This window comes from Perissodus microlepis, unplaced genomic scaffold (genome assembly GCF_051167445.1).
Source record: "Perissodus microlepis isolate ML-2025 ecotype Zambia unplaced genomic scaffold, ASM5116744v1 scaffold_26, whole genome shotgun sequence".
Lineage (NCBI taxonomy): Eukaryota > Metazoa > Chordata > Actinopteri > Cichliformes > Cichlidae > Perissodus > Perissodus microlepis.
The window spans coordinates 1,414-21,645 of record NW_028182048.1 but is presented as its reverse complement, the minus strand read 5'-3'; the positions used below and the strand labels follow the sequence as shown (position 1 = coordinate 21,645).

At 46.8% G+C, this 20,232-nt stretch overlaps 1 long non-coding RNA gene across 2 annotated transcripts; it reads right to left on the bottom strand.

Annotated features, from left to right (window-relative positions):
* Positions 1-4,061: 4,061 nt before the first annotated feature.
* LOC146360545 (uncharacterized) lies at positions 4,062-10,333 on the bottom strand. 2 transcript variants are annotated; one of them, XR_014799631.1, is made up of 4 exons: positions 9,346-10,333; positions 5,175-7,827; positions 4,313-5,077; positions 4,062-4,142 (listed from the first exon to the last, which is right to left on the bottom strand). It is a non-coding gene; the product is annotated as an uncharacterized LOC146360545 (long non-coding RNA). The 2 variants fall into 2 exon arrangements; XR_014799630.1 differs by having other exon boundaries at positions 4,313-7,827.
* Positions 10,334-20,232: the final 9,899 nt, after the last annotated feature.

The following is a 20,232-nucleotide window of genomic DNA, read 5'->3' as shown; positions in this document are numbered from 1 at the left end:
TCATCTGAAGCTTTGGTCATGTCTGATATGAACATGCACACCTGGAACAGGAGAAATATGCCAAAAAACAAAGGAAAAGAACTGGTTCGGTACATGCAGCGTGCAGGGTTGGGCTGCCACAGCTGGAACAGCATGAAAGGCTTTTATTGGAGCAGTCTGACACATTTACATATCAGCTTCACTCACATCAGCTCTCCTACACAGCTCTGGGATCAGCGAACATTACATCAGTCACGTGACCGGTTAGAGTCCATATTTGTGTTTCATGTGTTTATGAGTGTCAGAGTTAGCTGTGTCGCTGACTCAGGCAGCAGGAATCGAGCTCAAAGTGAGCATTTAATGCAGGTTAATGAGGAGAACGTACAAAAGCTCAAGACACAAAGAGCGAGGCTGGGAATGCAAAATCAGAGAGCGATACACCGATCAGCCTTAACACGCTGACAGGTGGAGTGAATGACACTGATCTGCATCCTGGCACCTGTTAGTGGGTGGGACATGTCAGGGAACAAGAACCCGTAAAATGATGGGAGAAGCAGGAGAAATGGGTCAGTGTGACAGTTTGGGTCAGAACATGTAGAAAACTGCAGATTTGTCAGATGTCTTTATAGATAAAGAAACTTTTTTTTCACCCCCAGCTCACGAAAGCTTTGGGGAAAGAAACCCACATTTCACCCGAAATATCGCACTCGGGAGGAGATGTCTCATTTGTTCTCTTCTAAGTGCTGTCATTTGTGATGTTTGCTGTCGTTTCTCTTGACAAGTGCATTTTGACACCTGGTATTTGGTTCATAACAAGCCTGTGAAGCAGCCACAAGGAGAAAGATGTGCAGCGCTGCCTCGGCCGGGTTATTTTGGTGTGATTTCTGTGCTGTCGAGTGGCTTTCAGCCTGTATTTGTGTTCCAGAGTGGCTGCCGGAGCTAATGACTGCATCGCTGGTGGGCCAAACTGCCCATTAGTCCTCCAAGGTGAGCAGAAGCAGGCATTTTTGTAATGCCTTCCCTGCTGCCGTTGCCTAAAAAGCCGCGTCTGATGTTCTGCATGAGAGACAAATCCCATTTGTGTCCCGGGCAGTGGGCCTGGATCCGCCCAGCTTACAGTCAACACTGACACCCGTCCAGTAATCACCTTACGGTGTGTTCACACCGAACGCGATGGACGCGAACAAAACGCCCCAAACGCCCCTAATTTGACGCGTGCACATTCGCACCTCAACGCGTGTCCAAGAAAAATCCATATTTGACGCGCGTGAACCGGAAATGTGGGAGGAAGTTGTGCCAGACGGTATCTTTGCAAGATGGCAGCTGTCGAGCTAGCGCTTGAAGAGAGAGTCTCCCTTCTCTATGCACTGTGGAGAGCGGAGCAGCGGCGTAAAAGACGTCCTCGCCGTACCTGGGTCCATCAGGTCCTCCAGAGGCGTGAGCAGTTTGGTGAGTTTCACCATTTGCTCCAGGAGCTGCGCCTGGATGACGGCCGATTCCAGCGTTATCACCGTCTCTCACTCGGCCAGTTTGAGGACCTGCTTTCCTGCGTCGGTCCCAGAATCGCCCGCCTAGACGCCAATTACAGGCGCTCAATCCCACCTGCAGAGCGCCTGTCCGTCTGCCTGAGGTTAGTAAAAGTATTTAATACGGTAGTCCTTTATTGATACCTGTGCTAATATATGCTAAACCATCCATCTATACACTGCTAACATGGATGTGCTATGCTAACAGTGAATGCTCTCGGTGTTTACTGAGAGCAAACTGTGGTACGGAGACGACTGTTTATAATATTTCTAGTGATGCTCAGAAGCTCTCATCAAGTCCCGATTTAATTCGATTTATGCTGTTATCAGTGTTTGCAATGATAGCATGGCTGTGGTGTCCTATCAATGTATGCGCTCGGTGTTTGCTGATATCAAACTGTAGCATTAGGACCACTGAGTTAATCTTTGTAGTGACACTCACTCCTTTTTATTTAGACCTGGTTTAATTCTGGGATAGTTGAATATTTGTATATAATCACCGCAGACTGCTTTAGATTATATCTAATATATATCATGTAATTATCCTTATAATTACAAAATGTTTTATGTAAGATTTATGTTTTGTAATTTTGTAATTTCAATAATGTATTTTGTAACTGCAGTACACATAATACTCATTTTAAACAATTTTGTCCAGGTTCCTTGCCACCGGGGACTCCTTCAGGACCATCGCGTTCAGTTTTCGAGTCGGTGTGTCCACGGTGAGCCAGATCATCCCCCAGGTAGCGACGGCCATCTGGGACTGTCTAGTGGACGATTTCATGGCTGTGCCTTCAACTGAAGACTGGCGGTCCATCGCAGAGGGATTCCAGGAGCGCTGGAACTTCCCTCTCTGCTGTGGAGCTCTGGATGGGAAGCACGTCCAGACGAAGGCACCCCCCAACTCAGGATCCATGTTCCACAGCTACAAGGGAACTTTTTCCATTGTTCTCCTTGCGGTTGTGGATGCAGAGCATCGCTTCCGCGTCATTGATGTTGGGGGGTACGGGAGGACCAGCGACGGTGGTATTCTGGCCAACTCCACCTTTGGTCAGGCTCTTCGGGCTGGGACTCTCCATCTGCCTCCTGACCAGCCTCTACCTGGTGGAGAACACCGTGGAGCCCAGCCCCATGTCTTTGTGGCTGATGAAGCGTTCCCTCTGCGGCGTGAGCTCATGAGGCCTTTCCCTGGACGCCTCCTCCCTTTAGAGAAGAGGATCTTTAACTATCGCCTTTCCAGGGCCAGGATGATAGTGGAGGGTGCCTTCGGTATCCTCTCCTCACAGTGGAGGTTGTATCGGCGCGCCGTGGAGCTCCGTCCTGAAATTGCGGAGAAGTGTGTGAAGGCAACTTGTGTTCTCCACAATTTTCTGCGCTGTGTGGACGAGAGAGGGGCGCCTGCTGTGAGGGGTGTGGCACCTGCTGTGGTGGAGCCGTTGCAAGGCCTGGGACGTATGGCAGCAAACAACTCCTCCAGAGAGGCTGTCCTGGTGAGGGAGGAGTTCATGGCCCACTTCTCGGCGGAGGGAGCTGTGTCTTGGCAACCAAAGGAGTAGCCTGTTTGAAGTCCGAGTGACTTCCCCACAACGGCTCTTTTAAGAGCCACCCACAAACCTCTAAAGAGTGTTCCTGTCTTTTTAAATTTTTCTTAATAAATGGAGCTCTACTCCAAAATAAACTAACCTCTTTTTACTCTCTTAAGTAACTTGTCTTCACTATGTTCCTATATACAGTGTGGTGCAAAAGTTTGGGCAACCTTATTAATAGTCATTATTTTCCTGTATGAATCGCTGTTACAGTAAAAAATGTCACTTACATATATCATATAGGAGACACACACATTGATATACACTAAATATTTATTTTATTTCTCTTTTTTTGTGTTGCCAATTTATGCATCTGCTTGATTTAGTTTAAACAGTTATTGCACACTTTCTGTAAATCCAGTGAACTGCATTTCACTTCTCAAATATCACCGTGTGTGTCTCCTGTATGATGTATTTAACTGACAATTTCTATTGTGACAACCAACGATTTGTACAGGAAAATAATTACTTTTCACAATGTTGCCCAAACTTTTGCATCCCACTGTATTAGTATGTTTTATTATTAGTATAATATGAAATAAATTCTACTTGTGTCAAGTCGGGTGCCAATATTTGCTGTGTAGTAGAACAGAGACATTTGTCATTATAAATGTTTATTTGATAAAATATATAAATTCAGTAACAAAAACATTAAATATATGAAATTTAAGTATTTACAGAGAGACAGGAATAAAAAGGACCCAGCTTGGAGTGGAAGAGCCTCAGGGAGAAGGAGGAGAAAAATAAGAACATTGTTTCTGCCCTGGAGAGCCTGCTGCCTCATCAGAAAACTGCTGATCATTAGGGTCCAATGTTTCCAAATTTAACACAGCTGTGCTGTTTTCAAAAGCTAATTTATGAATGTGAAATTTCACGAATTCTCGTGTCTGAGGCGGCATGCTCTCCAGAGCAGGAACAAGGCTGAGGAGAAAATATTCTGTTGGAGACGGGCGTGGCCTCTTTAGGGACCCCAGGATGGCCAGCTCCACCGCCGATGGACCGTCCTGGGACCCGTCCCTCGCCCGCCTTCGAGCTGTCCTCCTCTGTGGGCCTGTAAAACACAGCACAAAACAACACAAAGTAATGAGAAGGCTGCTACTAGATTTTCATTTTCAAAATTGAAAAAACCAGGATATGAACAGATTGGTTGTAGATATTTAGTAAAGGTGATCACAAGGGGATTCAAGCAAGTAAAAAGCTATCAGTGCTTGATGTTCATACCTGTGGGTGCAGCAGCAGGAGCTGAGGGACCAGGGTCTGGGGAGCCAGGAGAAGAGACAGGGGAGGACTCTGCTGCATGATTACTTGACTCTATCAAGACAATATTAAATGTTAACAGGTTGAAGACAATAGTCATAGAGAATATTATATTATTATATACTTATATACTTTATTATTATATACAGTGGTCTCTCATTTATTGCAGCACATGAACAGTAGTCACAGTTCTCACAAGTTGATTCTCAAAGTGCAAACCTTAACCCTGACCCTATATGCACTATCTACCTGAGCTCGTCCCACACCTAATTAGATTGGGAGGATACCTACCACTCTGGACTGGAGTAATGGTTCCCCTATTTCAGAGCGAAAAGCTCACTGCAACTTCAGCTAATGTTGAAGCAGAGTTCAAGAACATTAAACATGGTCTGTTCAAGCATGAAAATCTCCCTATAAGGATAGATAAATTCATTGCACGTCATCTTGGTTTTATTGAAGGGAACATGCGGATCTGTTCTGCAAAACAAATACGAAAAGAAGCAGAGGTTGCCAGACAGGATGGTACAGCGAAGCGTCAGGATCCACACAAAGCCTTTGTGGAGCAGGAAGTGGATGATAACCCCTCTCAGGAGCCCAAAATTGACACAGACATGGACATTGAAGAAACAGCAGCTTTGGAAAACTGGAGAGGCCTTGCAGTTCCACCAAAGAAGAGGAAATTGACCTCATACCTCTCCCCTTGTCCTGAATGGCTCCACTCAGATCCAGCTGTGAAAAAGAAAAAAGTAAAGCTAGGGCTGTTAAAAAATGGAAATAATCAACAACCAGTAAAACTTGGCAAAGGACAACACTGTGTCATGAACACCTGTGCCTTTGATGCCTTCTGTCAAAGTCTGTGCTGCGCTTACTGTGACAGTCGTACTGCTCAAAACATGTTGAATAGTTCAGAGGAGAATAAAGTATTCCAGCTTGTGAAATCCCTTGCTTCAAAGGGTGTCACTCAACATGCCTATTCATTGAGGGCAGAGGTGCTGAGCTCAATATTCTGCCCTGTTCAGTTGAAGACTGGTGTTCATCGTGTTGATGCACAGTGCCATGTGTCCACAGTAATTCAAAAAACAATGACGGAAAATCCAAGTGTTCACTTCACAAGACAGTGTTCCTCCCAGTACTGCAAACTTTACACACCAAACACAAGGCAAATACCTTTTGTTTCCATTGATCTGTCAGTCCTCTCAGCTTCTGGCATAGCTCACCTTCAGTCTGCTGTTGAACAAGGGCTCAACCTTCCAGCATCGCCATGCCTAAGACCAATCGAAAGTCCTGATGCATCTCCAACAGCATTTAAAACAGATTCATCAGGAAAGCAACTTTGCACAGGGACTGTTTGTCACAGTTTCACCCTGAGAGAGCTTGTATGGATTGACACAGACCTTGGAAAATGCTCTACAGAAACTCTGGAGCACAGTTTTCACAGTCCAAAAAGGTTTTTGCTTACTGAATTCCCATCCACTCTGCTACTTCAAGGAGAGAAATTCACACTGAAAGCAGTCATTGCATTTCAGGAGGGCCCAACATCAGAAACACTCGGGCATTATATGACATTCTGTAACAGGACCCCGTACATCTGGGAGATGTATGATGACCTAAGAAAGGATGTAACCATAGCATCTGAAAACACCAGCGTATGTCCGCACGCTGTGCTCTACACAAAGGAATGATGGCAAGATTTCATGAAAGAAAGTCCTTTTCTAGTTTGTGAGTTAGATGGTGGAAATAGCTGTTATTTTTCAGTTATTGTATTAGACTTGTGAGGCTCAGACACTTCCATGTATTTACCTTTTCTAACAGGAAACATATATACTACATTGTTCTCGTAGTTTTGTATTTTGTTACCAGCAAATAAAGTTTTTTCTCCAACAGAATGCATTAATTATTTTAAATGCTATATTTAACCTAGTTTTTAAATAAGTTATAGCAGTTTGATTACTAGGTTTAAGAGTGTGATCATAAGAAAAAAATATCCAATGCTGGTTAATATCTCTCAATTTTTTTACAGTAAAGAAAGTGGCTGGTTGAGCTTTAGAAACTTTTGGTAATATCTTTAAAATGAAAGCGGCACAAACGACAATTTTAGCAGCACAAACACAGCACAAACCTGTGACATCAACTTTTGTTTGATTTGGGTGATGTGGGGGGCTGGTTGACCTTTTGACGTTTGCATTTTCATTAATATCTTTAAAACAGAGGCGGCACAAACGACAATTTTAGCAGCACAAACCAGCACAAACGTAGCACAGTTGATTGACACCAGTTTAGTTTGATTCCATTAATGTGGGGGGGGCTGGTTGACCTCGGATGACCTCTAGAAATTTTCTTGAATATCTTTAAAATGATAGCAGCACAAACGACAATTTGTGCAGCACAAACGGTTGATACCACTTTTGTTGGATTTGAAGAAGGTGGGGGGGCCAACTTCACTCACATCAAAGGATGGACTCTTTCATATAATACTAATGTTTCACAAACCTGTTGGCAAGGAGGTGTATCAGATTAAAATATGACGAGGACATTCATGCACGCTTTTATTTTTTTGGTTCATGACGTTTCCTTCGGCTCCACCATCAAAATGAAATGTTGTCTTTTTCAAAGGACCTGATTAAAAAAAGACAAATCTGCAGACCACACTGATGTTTCCCATGATGAAACCTGTTAAATGAACAATATTCAGGTGACTCTGCTTTGTTGTTTGTTCTGCTCAGAACTTTAGTGTTTCTCTGATGCGACGAACACGACGCCCTCCAGGGGCCGCTGGCACTTATTCTTCTGGAACTCTTGCTAACCGTGTGCATTTGAGCCATAAGATCTCCATCTGCAGAAACCTCTGCTTCTTAATGAAGCGCTCATCAGGAAAAATCAATCTGCTGCCGGCTCCGGGCCCTTAGTAATGAAAAGAATACGTCTGTTTCATATCGAGACTGGGACTGTGTGGCTGCAAACAGTTTAACACGTCCACATCGAGCACTGAGAGTCGCTGTGTCATGTAGTAGGACTTGATGCAATAAAGTTTCAGATGCATTATTAACAGACGTGGCTTAAATTAAGTAAAGTGTAATAAAGCTGTGAGTGTTCAGCTGTCGTCATGAGGAAGAGTATGTCACTGTTTTTACAGGATAACGAAGGTTCACTTGTTTGAAAGTCTGCTGACATCTTTCCCGTGAAGACGGAGAGACGAAGAAGAGCTTTGTCTGCAGAGGAAGAAATGGCTGATGAGTCTGGTCGCTGTGGACTACCCTGCTGGTAATTATGGGATGTCTGCTGGAAGTCTCAGAGATATGATGAGGGGAAAATCCATTCGGTGTCCACCTCGTCCTTTGGGGGACGGGTGGAGGTGAACGTTGGGTCGCAGGCAGACTGTGACATTTGCGGGCGCTCTGGGCTCTACGTCCTCCTGAACATGAAGGAGGCTTCTCGTCTGCCCCCACTTTAAAGGACGACTTCCTGCATCTGTTGTTTTCCTGTAGAAGAAGAGACAAAGAGTTGGAGACAGAAATGGTTAAAAACAAACTCATGGGAAGGCGTCATGGTGGGATACTGAGACTGTGACATTTGAGGCTCGTTGTTGATGAAGTGGAAATTACACGGTTAAACTTTTGGTGAATCCAGACGTGGTGAGTCATCTTATGACTTTCACAAGAGTGATAACGTTCATGTCAGAGTTTTGCGTCCCTATAGAAGTTACGTCTTTCCTTTTGTTCAGCTGCTCTGCAGTTACAGCGTCTCAGAGAGAAAAGCCCTTTTCACTTGTAACGACTACAGCCGATATCCTGGAGGTGCCGTCTGCCTGTCTGTGAGGAGAGTGGCTTTCTGGGGTGAATCCTCCTCTTTGCTGAGGTCCTACATCACAGAAGGGCCACGCTGGTCTGAGTGGAGCCTTTAGGACCACAGTGAGCTCAGTCTGTGGGTGGTGCTGGGTGCTTTGACTCCACAACGACACCACAGCTGCTTGTCGATGGGGCAAAATGTCCTTCCTTATCTGGAGAGCTGACACAGTTTGTGAAGCTCTGTTAGAGATCAGAAGAACACAGCTGGGCGGCCGTGCCTACTGCAGCGATGTCCTCCATCTCAAAGGATATTCCTTTAAACATGTGTCTGTGTTTATTCATCTTCATCTCCTGAACAGTTTTTCTGCATGAAGGCTAACCTGCAACAGCTGTCAAACTGACCATCTGTTATCAGTTGTTGCCACACCCATAGATAAGGTTAGCCCTCTTCCACATCCTCGTATTGTGAAATGACCTGCGTTTGTTTAGATTTTTGTTGTCACGCTGAGCAGACTGACACCCTGCATGCTGCATGTGAAACCAGCAGAGGTTTTACATGCGCTGACTGTGCGCTCTTCTTTCTCTTTATTACAGATCAGAACGTATCGTATGCACATGCTGGGTGCAGTTTGTAAGCAGCGGAAAAGCTAGCACTCACTGAATCCTGCAGTTTGATGAATAAAGAGTTTGTCTCTTTCAGTCTTCTGGTTGTGCAGATGAACACACTCCATGTTTTTATTCTTGGTTCTGCTCGAGCAGCTTTGCACGAGTCAGATTATCAAAATAATATCTCTGTCATGGTCCTGGGTCGGTGACCCAGCGCTTTTAGTTTGTTATCATTTTCTAGTTTATCATGATGATGATGATGATTATTATTGTTTGAGTTCTATGTGTTATGTTTGGTCTGCCTCTGAGCCTGCGTCTGTGTCCCTGTCTGTCTATGGTGTCACCCCGTCTGTTTGTCAATCTGTCTGTTTAGTTCTGTGTCTTGTTTGGTTCCCTGTGTCTGAGTTTCCTGTTTTATTGTGAAGGTCTCTGTCTGATATGAGTGTGTTCTGTTTACGTTTCCCCTGTCCCGTCAGCTCTGATTCCTCCCAGCTGTGTTGCCCTCCTGTCTCTCATCCCCTGATTACTGGTGTGTGTATTTAAGCCCTGTGTGTTCTCCTGCCTGTTGCCGGTTCGTCTGTGTTACTTCGTGTCAGTCTGCGTTACCCTGAGTTCCACGGTGTCCTGTTCCTCGTCTGCGTCTCTCTGCTTCTCATCCCTTTGTTGTATGCTTCCAGGTCTGTTATTTTAGTTCTCCCAGTTTAGGTGTCTTCAGTTATTTGTCATGCCCCACTGCTTGTCTGCCACTACACCTTTGTAAATAAACCTCATTAGCATCTCATCCACTGCTTGCATCTTGGGTCCTTCTTCCAACTCCACACGGCTCGCCTCGGCAGCCGTGACAGTACGAACCGGCCACAATGGACCCAGCAGCATTCAACCCGCCCGAGGAGCTCCAGGAGGATATTATTTATTCTGTGGACCGTCTAATTACTTTATGGCTGGGGCATGAGGAGAAGGGATTCTGCCAAGCCATAGCTAATCGATTGGAGCGACTGGTTTCCGGTCTCCCCTGGCTGCTCAGCTCACTCCACCCACTTGTTCATAATTTCTTTCTGAACGAGCTGCACCTTCACCCCCCTACCGCTCGTCTGCTCAGCCCACCGGAGGATATGCAGTCCGAACTGCCGGATGTGGAGTTACCCGGCCAGTCGGAGCGTTCTCCGAGGAGGAAGCAACGTTCGCGTCGTAGACGCCTCACCCCACAGCCGGGTGGTGGGACTTCGGAACCGCCGGCTGTGGTGAGTGAAAAAGACACTCTTTCTGTTTCACCAGACTTTGGGACTGTTAATTCTGGGGCTGTGTTTATTCAGTTAGCCGCCCGGCCTCAAGCGCAGTTAGCCGCCCGGCCTCAAGCGCAGTTAGCCGCCCGGCCTCAAGCGCAGTCTCCAATTCCACCACCGTCGTCGTCCCAACCATTATTTCAGTCACCCTCAGTTCAGCCTCCTGTTCAGCAGCCACTAGCCCTGCATCCTGTGTCACTTGCTACTCCGGTACGACAAGCTCAGTCAAATCAATCTGAAAGGAACTGTGTTTCATCCGTTTGTTCTAAGCAGAGAGACAAACCTAATAATAATGTAATCATTCCTAAAAAGCTGGCTAGTTCAGAGACTGTGACGCACTCCAGGGCCTCCCCAGAGGCTGAGTTTCAGCCCTCAGCCCACTCTGGACCCCTGGAGGCTAGGAACCCAGCTGAGGACTGCACCCGGCTGTCACTGCCTGAGCAGAGTCAATGCTCTGTGCAGCTGCAGTCTGCTATGTGTTTGCCAGGGGCCACCGTGCCTGCTGGTTCTGTTCTGTCCCCGCCAGAGGTCCCCGCACCTGCTGGTTCTGTTCTGTCCCCGCCAGAGGTCCCCGCACATGCTGGCTCTGTTCTGTCCCCGCCAGAGGTCCCCGCACCTGCTGGTTCTGTTCTGTCCCCGCCAGAGGTCCCCGCACCTGCTGGTTCTGTTCTGTCCCCGCCAGAGGTCCCCGCACCTGCTGGTTCTGTTCTGTCCCCGCCAGAGGTCCCCGCACCTGCTGTTTCTGAGACTGTGTCAGCTGGAGGGCCCGAGGAGCCCGTCCAGCTTTCTGCCTCGTCAGCTGGGGGGCCCGAGGAGCCCGTCCAGCCCCATGACTCGTCAGCTGGAGGTTCAGGAGAACCTAGCCAGCTTCCTGCCTCGTCAGCTGGAGGGGCCCGAGGAGCCCGTCCAGCCGCCAGCTGCAGCCTCACCCACGCCGCCGGCAGCAACAGCAGCTTCAGCATCCTCAGCGTCGCCTGGTCCAGCTTCAGCATCCTCAGCGTCGCCTGGTCCAGCTTCAGCATCCTCAGCGTCGCCTGGTCCAGCTTCCGCTTCAGCTGCCTCATCCTCGCCTGGTCCAGCTTCCACTGCAGCAGCCTCCTCATCAGCATCATCAGCGTCGCCTGCAGCAGCCTCCTCATCAGCTTCATCAGCGTCGCCTGGTCCAGCCTCTGCTTCAGCTTCACCCGCTTCGTCTGGTCCAGCCTCCGTGTCTTCATCCTCTTCGTCTGGTCCAGCCTCCGTGTCTTCATCCTCTTCGTCTGGTCCAGCCTCCGTGTCTTCATCCTCTTCGTCTGGTCCAGCCTCCGTGTCTTCATCCTCTTCGTCTGGTCCAGCCTCCGTGTCTTCATCCTCTTCGTCTGGTCCAGCCTCCGTGTCTTCATCCTCTTCGTCTGGTCCAGCCTCCGTGTCTTCATCCTCTTCGTCTGGTCCAGCCTCCGTGTCTTCATCCTCTTCGCCTGGTCCAGCCTCCGTGTCTTCATCCTCTTCGTCTGGTCCAGCCCCCGCATCAGCTCCAGCGTCGCCTGCAGTGGCCTCCTCTTCAGCATCACCAGTTTCGTTTGGCCCAGCCTCTGCATCAGCTTCGTCTTCGCCTGGTCCAGCTTCGGCCTCCGCCTCAGCTTCATCAGCTTCGCCTGGTCCGGCTTCAGCCTCCGCCTCAGCTTCACCCGCTTCGCCTGGTCCGGCTTCACCTCCGCCTGGTCCAGCCTCCGCCTCACCTGGTGCCGCAGGGATCACGCCACCTTCAGGTCCCAAACTGCCGCCTCAACGTCATCGAGCATTTGTCAGGCCGCTTGTTGGGCGTCGTCACCACCGTGGCCGCCCTCCGGACTTCTGTTGCCGCCCCCGCCTTCCGCGTGGACGACCTCCTACACGTCGCCACTGCCGTCCGCACGGTCGGCCCCCAGAACTACTTCCTCGCCGCTGTTGCCGTCCGCACGGTCGGCCCCCAGAACTGCTTCCTCGCCGTTGCCGTCCGCACGGTCGGCCCCCAGAACTGTTTCCACGCCACTGCCTACTGCGTGGCCGGCCTCCGGACCTGCCCCACTGCCGCTGCCATTCGCATGGTCGGCCTCCGGAACTGAACTGTTTTGGCCTCCTGCGCTGTCGGCCCCCTGAACTTGGCCATCTGGGCCTTTTTGGACTCTGTCCCTCCGTCCTGGGCCTCGGCAGCCGTGACAATCTCTTTATCTCATTCTGCACCTTTGTATCTGAAGCCATCAGGCACGCCTGGTCTTCATATCCTCGAGGGAAAAAGGGAAAAGCCAGCCTGTGTTCAGAGGAGGAGCCAATCCTTGCTTTTGAAAGTTGTTAATCCAGTTAACCCTGGAAACAGAGCAGCTCAGATCACCCTGACATCATGCCTGTGATGAGTGGACGGACACTTCTGCACTCATATTTGAGTTGTCTAATGATTCCATATCCTAAAGTCGTACAGGATGTAAATCTCTCCTGTTACAAGTGTAGTAAAAAGGTTCTGTGTAGCTTCAGGGAACCAAATGTAGATCAAATAGAAAGCGCTGGACGGGCTCATTAATGTCAGATATTACAGATGTTATCAGTACGGCTCCTTTTCTTCCCCTCAGCAACAGCAGATCATTTCTTTGCCGTGAACTCTCGCAGCTGACTGCTGTTATTTGTGGTTTGTTTGGTCGCGTAATAATAATGAAAATAATGAGTTTACCTGGCCGGAAATGCATGAAATCAATCGACGGTGCGCACAGACACAGATGTCTGAGATATCGTTCTCGCACTGGCCTCATACTCAGATGATTTCAGAAGCAGCTCTGCAGATTGACGCCGTTTGTGTTAATGACTGAATTTTGAGATTTACCTTCATCACCTGCAGGCTCATGATATCACTGATGTCACTAACACTGGTAGCATTGATTGGCTGTTGTGCCAGAGGGACCCACAGCACAGTGTTACGGGTGCAGGTTTACAGAGAGCACAAAGTGTGCAGTAATTAAAACTCATCTCGGCTGCCTCGGGCATCCTTCTTCATCACCCGGATCCTCCCTCAGCACCACAGCCCTCTCTTCCCTAAACCTCGATCATACTTAGCTGTGGGTCAGAGCTTCTCCACGGCCCCCTCCCACTTCCCCTGTAAAGCCCAGAACTGCTGCGGAGGCAGAAGTGGAAGCCGGTTTGTGGGGAAATCTCCCAGCGGCTGGCTGTAATCAGCGTTCCTGCTGCCTTGCTGCATCCTCCCCTGTGGATTTATCGGTCTGGAAAAGCTTTGGGACGCTAACATTAGGCACCGGCTGAGATGGAGTCCAGCCCAGAGACCCAGAAATTCAATTCTAGCAATTGGAGCAAAAGCACGGCACAATGTCTCGGCTTGATAGTGGCTGATATGCTGACCTCAGGTCTGCTCCGGGGCTCACCGCTCGCTGAATCTGAAATTTATACCGTCTGTATCTGGCTCATCTGAATAAATTGAAGCGGTTAGTGGAATTGGGTTTGTTGAACTCCTGACAGATCTCTGAGAAGCTGCTTTTCGACATAAAGAGGCGTCCCCGAGCACACACGGAGCATCACTCTCTGACTCTTGTTGCTCTTTGAAAGCAGCAGCCTTTGTTTCGTGCCCGCTGCAGTCTAATAACCCCAATAAGTGTTTGTTTATGATAACCTGCCTGGTCTGTTGCCACGGCTCGTTACAGAGCTCCTTCTGCATGTCGGGCACCTCCACGAATACCAATGCGACAGAGAGATGTGCCGCGTTAACTCGTTTGTCACCGCGTCAACAATATTAATGCCTTTCCTACAGACTTGATAAAGACCGCTCCCCCGGCGGAGTTTAATGTGCTGGAGTGCAGTTGTCGCCACGGCGGCATGGACACCGGGTTCCTCAGACCGGCCCCGAGAACCACAAACCTCTCGCTTTCTTTAAGTTAGATGTCGTCATACTGCGAGATCTTTGTTTTTGAATCTTCAGCTTTAGTTTTCATGTAAAAGGAGCTAAAAATGGAAAAAAACCTTTTATGATGGCAACAACAAACAAACGACAGAGAAATGGTATTTTGCCAATATTTTTCAGATTTGGTGTTTTTTTTTCTCCAAATTCACTTAAAATAAGAACTGAAACTGTTAACAAGTGTGGCTCAGGATGCAGATTTTACTTTTTTGTGTTGTTATTACGCCTGCTTTTGATAAATTACTGACAAATGTCTGAAAATGAGGCGAGAGAAACGAGAACTTGACAGCCACTCACAGCTTGTTTCAAGTAAACACTTCTTTGTTAGTAGGCCTGTATTTATCTGAGTTTTCTACCCATGAAAAGCAGCTGTGAGAATGTACAGTGTGTGGAGAGTCCTTCCTTTTATTAAATGTGTCATAATCAAAAGACACGATTATTGATTTTAGTAGCTCATCAAAGCTGCTGATACTGAGTTTGTGGAGAGTCTTTAGGGGATGTTCTTGACCATAAACTGTGTTTTGAGCCTCAAGCTGATGCTGCTACCAAACAGACTGTTCTTTTTAAGGAAAATTGGATCTTTTAATGTCTCATTTGAAATGTTTCCTTTGTTTTACAGAAGTTTGATTGAATCTGTTATTTCTTTCTGCATCGCTGCCTGGTTTGGTAACACGACTCTGAAGAACAAGGTGGGGACTTTTCAAGACGGGCTTATTGTCCATCTATAACCAGCACTGAGGAAGGCTCATGTTATTGTTAATTGTTCGAACCATCAACTTCACAGTGAGTTTGACATGTTGCCCTCTGGCTGTTGTTTTAGAGCACCTGTGAGGAAGACCAAAAGACTCCAGGTTTCCTTTATCCTGCCTCGTTAATGGTAAATAACCATCTCGTTTTGTGTATTCTTATTGGTGCCCTGGCTGCTAAACTAAAGGCTTTTAAACGTATAGACTGCATGTAAAGCAGAGCTTCCCAAAGTGTGGGGCCCGCCCCCTGGGGGGGCACAGAGCCATTGCAGGGGGGGCACGGTATGAAAAGGAAAAAAAAAAGAACTCTTGGACACTGCTAGCATAATGGACAGGTTTTTGACGGGGCTCCCACACAAATGCAAAGCAGGAGATGAAGCATCACTGAATATGTTTTCAAGCCAAAGGCTAGAAAATACGGTAAAGCATGTCTCCCCTTTGGCTTCACCTGCACAAGTGTCATTAATTTGTTCTTTTTAGAGAGAAGCAAGCCATACTTGTTCAGTCTTCTTCTACTTGTACGCTCATGAACTTTAACCTTTAACATGCTAACTGAATTAGAGTCTGAGATGGAGCTCTTGGGTCTCTCTGCAGGTTCACTGAGCACTGTATGATTTGAAGTTGGGTAGACTTGCTAGAACCTCAACTCCTGGAATGATTCTAGCGTTGTGCTAACAATCCAGAATGATATTGGCCTTTAAGGTTTGACACAGAAGTTGCAGGGTAGTTTCTCTGAAGCCTCAAAAAGGCAAAATGAAACTAATATAGTCAAAAAAGTCCAATCAATGTGTTTCCAAAGCTGTCTAGTTTCATAGCTACCCTGTATAGGACCAATATGCCATATATTCTGGATAAATGTACCGTATTTTCACGACCATAAGACGCACCGTACTAAAAGGCGCAGTCTCAGTTATGTGTGCCATTACTGTATTTAACACACACATAAGGCGCACCTGATTATAGGGCGCATACAAGTGTGCGTATTTAAAAATGAAGCGGGAGCAAAACTGAGTTTGGTACTCACATTTTTATTACCGGTAATCGTCATCAATCAAACCCATCGAAGTCCTCATCCTCTGTGTCTGAACAGCTGCGCTAAATCTCCATCAAACATTCCAGGTTCACTTTCTTCACCGTCAGAGTCACTTTCCGTGCCGTGCGGCTCCTCGGAAATGATGCCGGCTTTTGCGAAAGCTCGAACAACAGTGCCAGCAGACATGTTAGCCCAAGCATCTACAATCCATTCGCAAATTGTGGCGTAACTCGCCCGGCGCTGCCTTCCACTCTTAGTGAAACTGTGGTCTCCAACAGTCATCCATCGCTCCCACGCCGCTCGCAGCCTTACTTTGAACGGCCGGTTCACACCGATGTCCAGCGGTTGGAGTTCCTTTGTCGGGCCTCCTGAATGACAGCAAGCTCAGAGTTCATTTGCTTCACTTGTTTTTTCACATCGGCTGTGAGATGGGCACGCATAGAGTCACAGATCAACAGCGATGGTGATGCGTGGAAAAAACCACCTGGTCTCCTTACACACACCTCCCTCAGCCACTCTTTCATCATTTCCTCATCCATCCAGCCCTTTTCATTTGCCTTAATGATGATTCCTGCTGGAAACTTCTCTTTAGGCAAAGTCTTTCTCTTAAAAATCACCGTAGGTGGCAGTTTCTGTCCATTAGCATGGCAGCCAAGCACAACAGTAAAAGAAGACTTTTCGTGCCCCGTTGTGCAGATCGCTACCGTGCTGGTCCCTTCTTCTCCACAGTGTGACTGACCGGGATGTCGAAAGTGAGCGGCACCTCGTCCATGTCAGTGATGTGGCTGGGCTGGATGTGTTTGTCGGCGATGTGTTTGCTGCAGTAGGAGCGGAAGATGGCCAGCTTTTCATTATAATCCGCTGGAAGTTGCTGCGCTACCGTAGTCCTGGTCCGGATGGAAAAATGGCACCGTTTCATGAAACCAAAGCACCAAGACGGACCTCCTCGGAAATGTTCAATTTTCATTTCTTCTGCTAGCGAAACTGCTTTTAGTCGAATGGTGACCGTCGAAACGCTTCTCCCACTCGTTCTTTGCTCGATGATCCACTGCTCGAGTCTTTCCTCCAACTCGGGCCACCTCGCCTTATGTCCGCGGAAACTCAGCTGCGTCTTCTTGACCTGTCGGAGCTCGTTTTCCAGCTTCCTCCACTTGCGAACCATCGATTCATTAATCTTAAATTCTCTCGCAGCTGCTCGATTTCCATGTTCCTCCGCGTAGCTGATGGCCTTCAGTTTAAACTGTGCTTCATAAGCGTGTCTCTTTGCCATTTTCAGGGTTGTTAAAACAACGATGTTCCGCGTAACGCACATACCTGTCCTTTTATACAGGTATGTGCGATTGTCCCGGTATATACAATCAACGCCCAGACTTCACCCTTTAGCGCTCTCATGGTGTTCTCTACTACGTCCTCCTTACAACACACAGGGCGCACTGCACTATAGGGCGCGCCGCACTTTTTAAAGAAAATCTAAGGCTTTTATGTGCGCCTTATAGTTGCGAAAATACGGTAGACTTTCTATGAACCAAAAAAATGGTTGTCTGAGAAATCCACGTCAAACCGCTCGGCTCCATTCGCTCCAGCAGAAAATGTTTGCCTTCTGGTTGAATTCAGATGCTATAATGACATTTTACTGGTAAGATTCAAGGGAGTAACGATACAAAAACTCGGCAGCAGAATGAAATGTCAGCGCTCGACTGCTGTGGAGTCTTAATGTGGCCGAGCTCCGTGATTCGTCGGTCAGGTCACGAGAGTTTGTTTGGGGAGTGAGGATGAGCGGCTGTGTCCCCGCTGCTCTGCGTTTACTGCAGAGCATGGCTGTCTCCATCTTTTCACGACTATTGTATGAATTTCCCAGAGGAACCCACCCGAGGGATCAATAAAGTTTCATCTAATCTACTTTCACATCATTGTTATAAAATCACGTAGTTAAAGCCGTTTCTTTTCTTTTCTTTAGCCTCGCTGGTTAGCAGGACTCACTTCAGAAGTGAAGTTGCAGACAAAGTGATTTCATTGATCCTGCTGTCACAATGAAAGTGACCACCCACCCACCTACAGTGCCCTCTCCTATCACGGCATTACGGCGCTCCACACAGACGAAATGCTCTATAACAACTTATTAAAGAACACAAATGAGAGTCAAAGATGTTAAACCAGCCTACAAGAAGTCCCAATCCCATCGAGCATGCACCTTGATGCTGGGACAAGCTCGATTTGTGGAGCCACCACTCTGCAACCCACATGATCAAAAGATTCTTCTAACAGCACCCCAGAGCATGTCTGCACAATATTCGGCCGTGACAGTGAGAGCAGTGAGTCTGCTGAGTCTGCAGGAAACATTTCCCTGAAGTCAAACGGCTGAATGTTTAGAAAAAGACTTCTGCAGCAGCCTCGTCGCAGAGCACTGAGAGACCGAGGCTCTGGAAAGCACACAGAGCGAGTGGTGTGCGTGCGTGTGTGTGTCATAAACCCGTATACACGGTTGCAGTGTGAGGACCTGTCTTGTGCACCTGCTCCCTGTAGCAGTGGCTGAATGTTCAGGCGTGTTTGAAGGTGAGAGCTGGGTTAGGATTATGTTATTAATGGTTGTATTTAATCTTGAACTAAGTCAACGGGAAATTAATTCCAGTCAGTGCGAGGTGAAGTCTCAGATTGTTTCATCCTTTCTGCGGTGCTTGGATTGTTGTCATGGAAACAGTGCTTTCCAGCCTCCTGAGTATGTTTGTGATCATGTCCTGCTCGACTTCTTAATTTATGATGAAGAAAAAGGAGACTGTGTAAAACCAAAGACTTCAGTTTTTTTCCTATTTTTCTTTTTTTTTTTTTTATGTTTTCATTAATTAATTTTCTCTCCATGAAGCCTGAAAGGTCGAGCGCAGGGTTTGCGCGAGTTGCTGGGAGCACCTCAGGTTTCTGTCATTGCAAACGTAGTTTCACGTCTCACCTCAGCTGTTTGTTTTCTTATTGTTTTATTTATTAGAAAAGAGATCAAACAAAAAACAAACGATAAAAAGAAAATTGTACTAATCGGTCAGTTTCCCTGAGACCGCATCAATTATTTAGTCAAAGAAACAAACACACCTGAGCTGCTGGTATTGCAGGTAAAGTCTGCTCGCAAAAAACCCAGCAAAAATTCAGACAATTTAAAAGCCACTTTACAGATACATAGTTAGCTTACAGAGTTTTATCACAGGTGTATCGAAGGGTCGGGGCACACCTGTCACTTAACTAAAGTCCTCAGTAACTACATACATAGCAAAAAAGTGCAATAAAGTACAAAAAATTGAAAATCATTTGTTTGGTTTTTAGACATATTTCTAGTTACAGAATAGATTTCAGAGGTTTGTCCCTCAAAACTGTAAATGCAAAAAAGTTGCACAAAATAGTTTACAGGAAATTTATTTGGAGTGTCTTTGTAGTTTTATTTTTGAGATGTTTTTTATAAACTTTAAGAAAAACGAAAATAAATATTATTTGAAAAAAAAACAGCATCAAAATAAACTATTTCCAACAGTGAAATTTAAGTTTGAGCCTCCCAGAAACTTTACAGAAGGGACATAAAGTCAAACATGACTTTCAAAAACACCAGTAAACCTTTGAAAGGTCCTGCAGGGAGAAAACTACATTTCCCACAGAAAATGGCGTCACTTCCGGTTTTTGAAGGTAATAGCGGCCATGCCATAGTTTGCGCTGACCTTTATTCCAGTGTAGGAAGTGCTATGAACAGCTGATCGGCAAAGCGTGTTTCTGGATTTTAATGGTTTTGTTGTTGCCAACGCTTTTTATGCGATTTTTGCAAAAAGCCATTTGTGGATGAGACCGTGACCTACGACAAGTTGAATGTATGTTACGTAAGAACAACTGCTCTGGTTTCATATGGGAAAAAATTATTGCGCTATCTTATGTGTTTGCAATTCTACTGGCATTTAAAAATAGCTACACAAAACAGAGCGTGCATGCGCCGATGGGCTTAAAAAGATGTGCTGGTGACATTAATAAGTTGTTAACTTCCACAGTCTGTATTATTATTAACATTTTTATAGCTTTCCTTTGTGGTCTTAAATAATCTGCTTTCATATAAACATCTTTTGGTTTCAGGCTTGTTTCACACTACAAGCATCATTGGTGTCATCATGCTACAGCTTTCACACACACTCGTGTGTTGTTGTTTTTGGATCCAGAGAATATGCAGGTCACAGCTTTACTTCCTCCGAACTGACTTTGTGTTTCACTGCGACTGCCTGCGACAGGTCGCAGGTCTGACCTCCGTCTTCAAAGCAAACATTTCAAAGGCCACAGGATTGCATGTTGGTTGGACACGGTTGCAGTAACGTTGGTCGTGCTGCTGCGACTGGAACAGAAAGCGCCACACAAACCTCTTTAAATCAGTTCCCTCCACCCAGAACATTAACTTCATTTTAGCTCGTCAAAGGAGCTTGCAAAGAAAAGCGTCTGGACTTCTTTAAGTTTACTTGAAGACGTTTCACCTCTCATCCGAGAAGCTTCTTCAGTTCT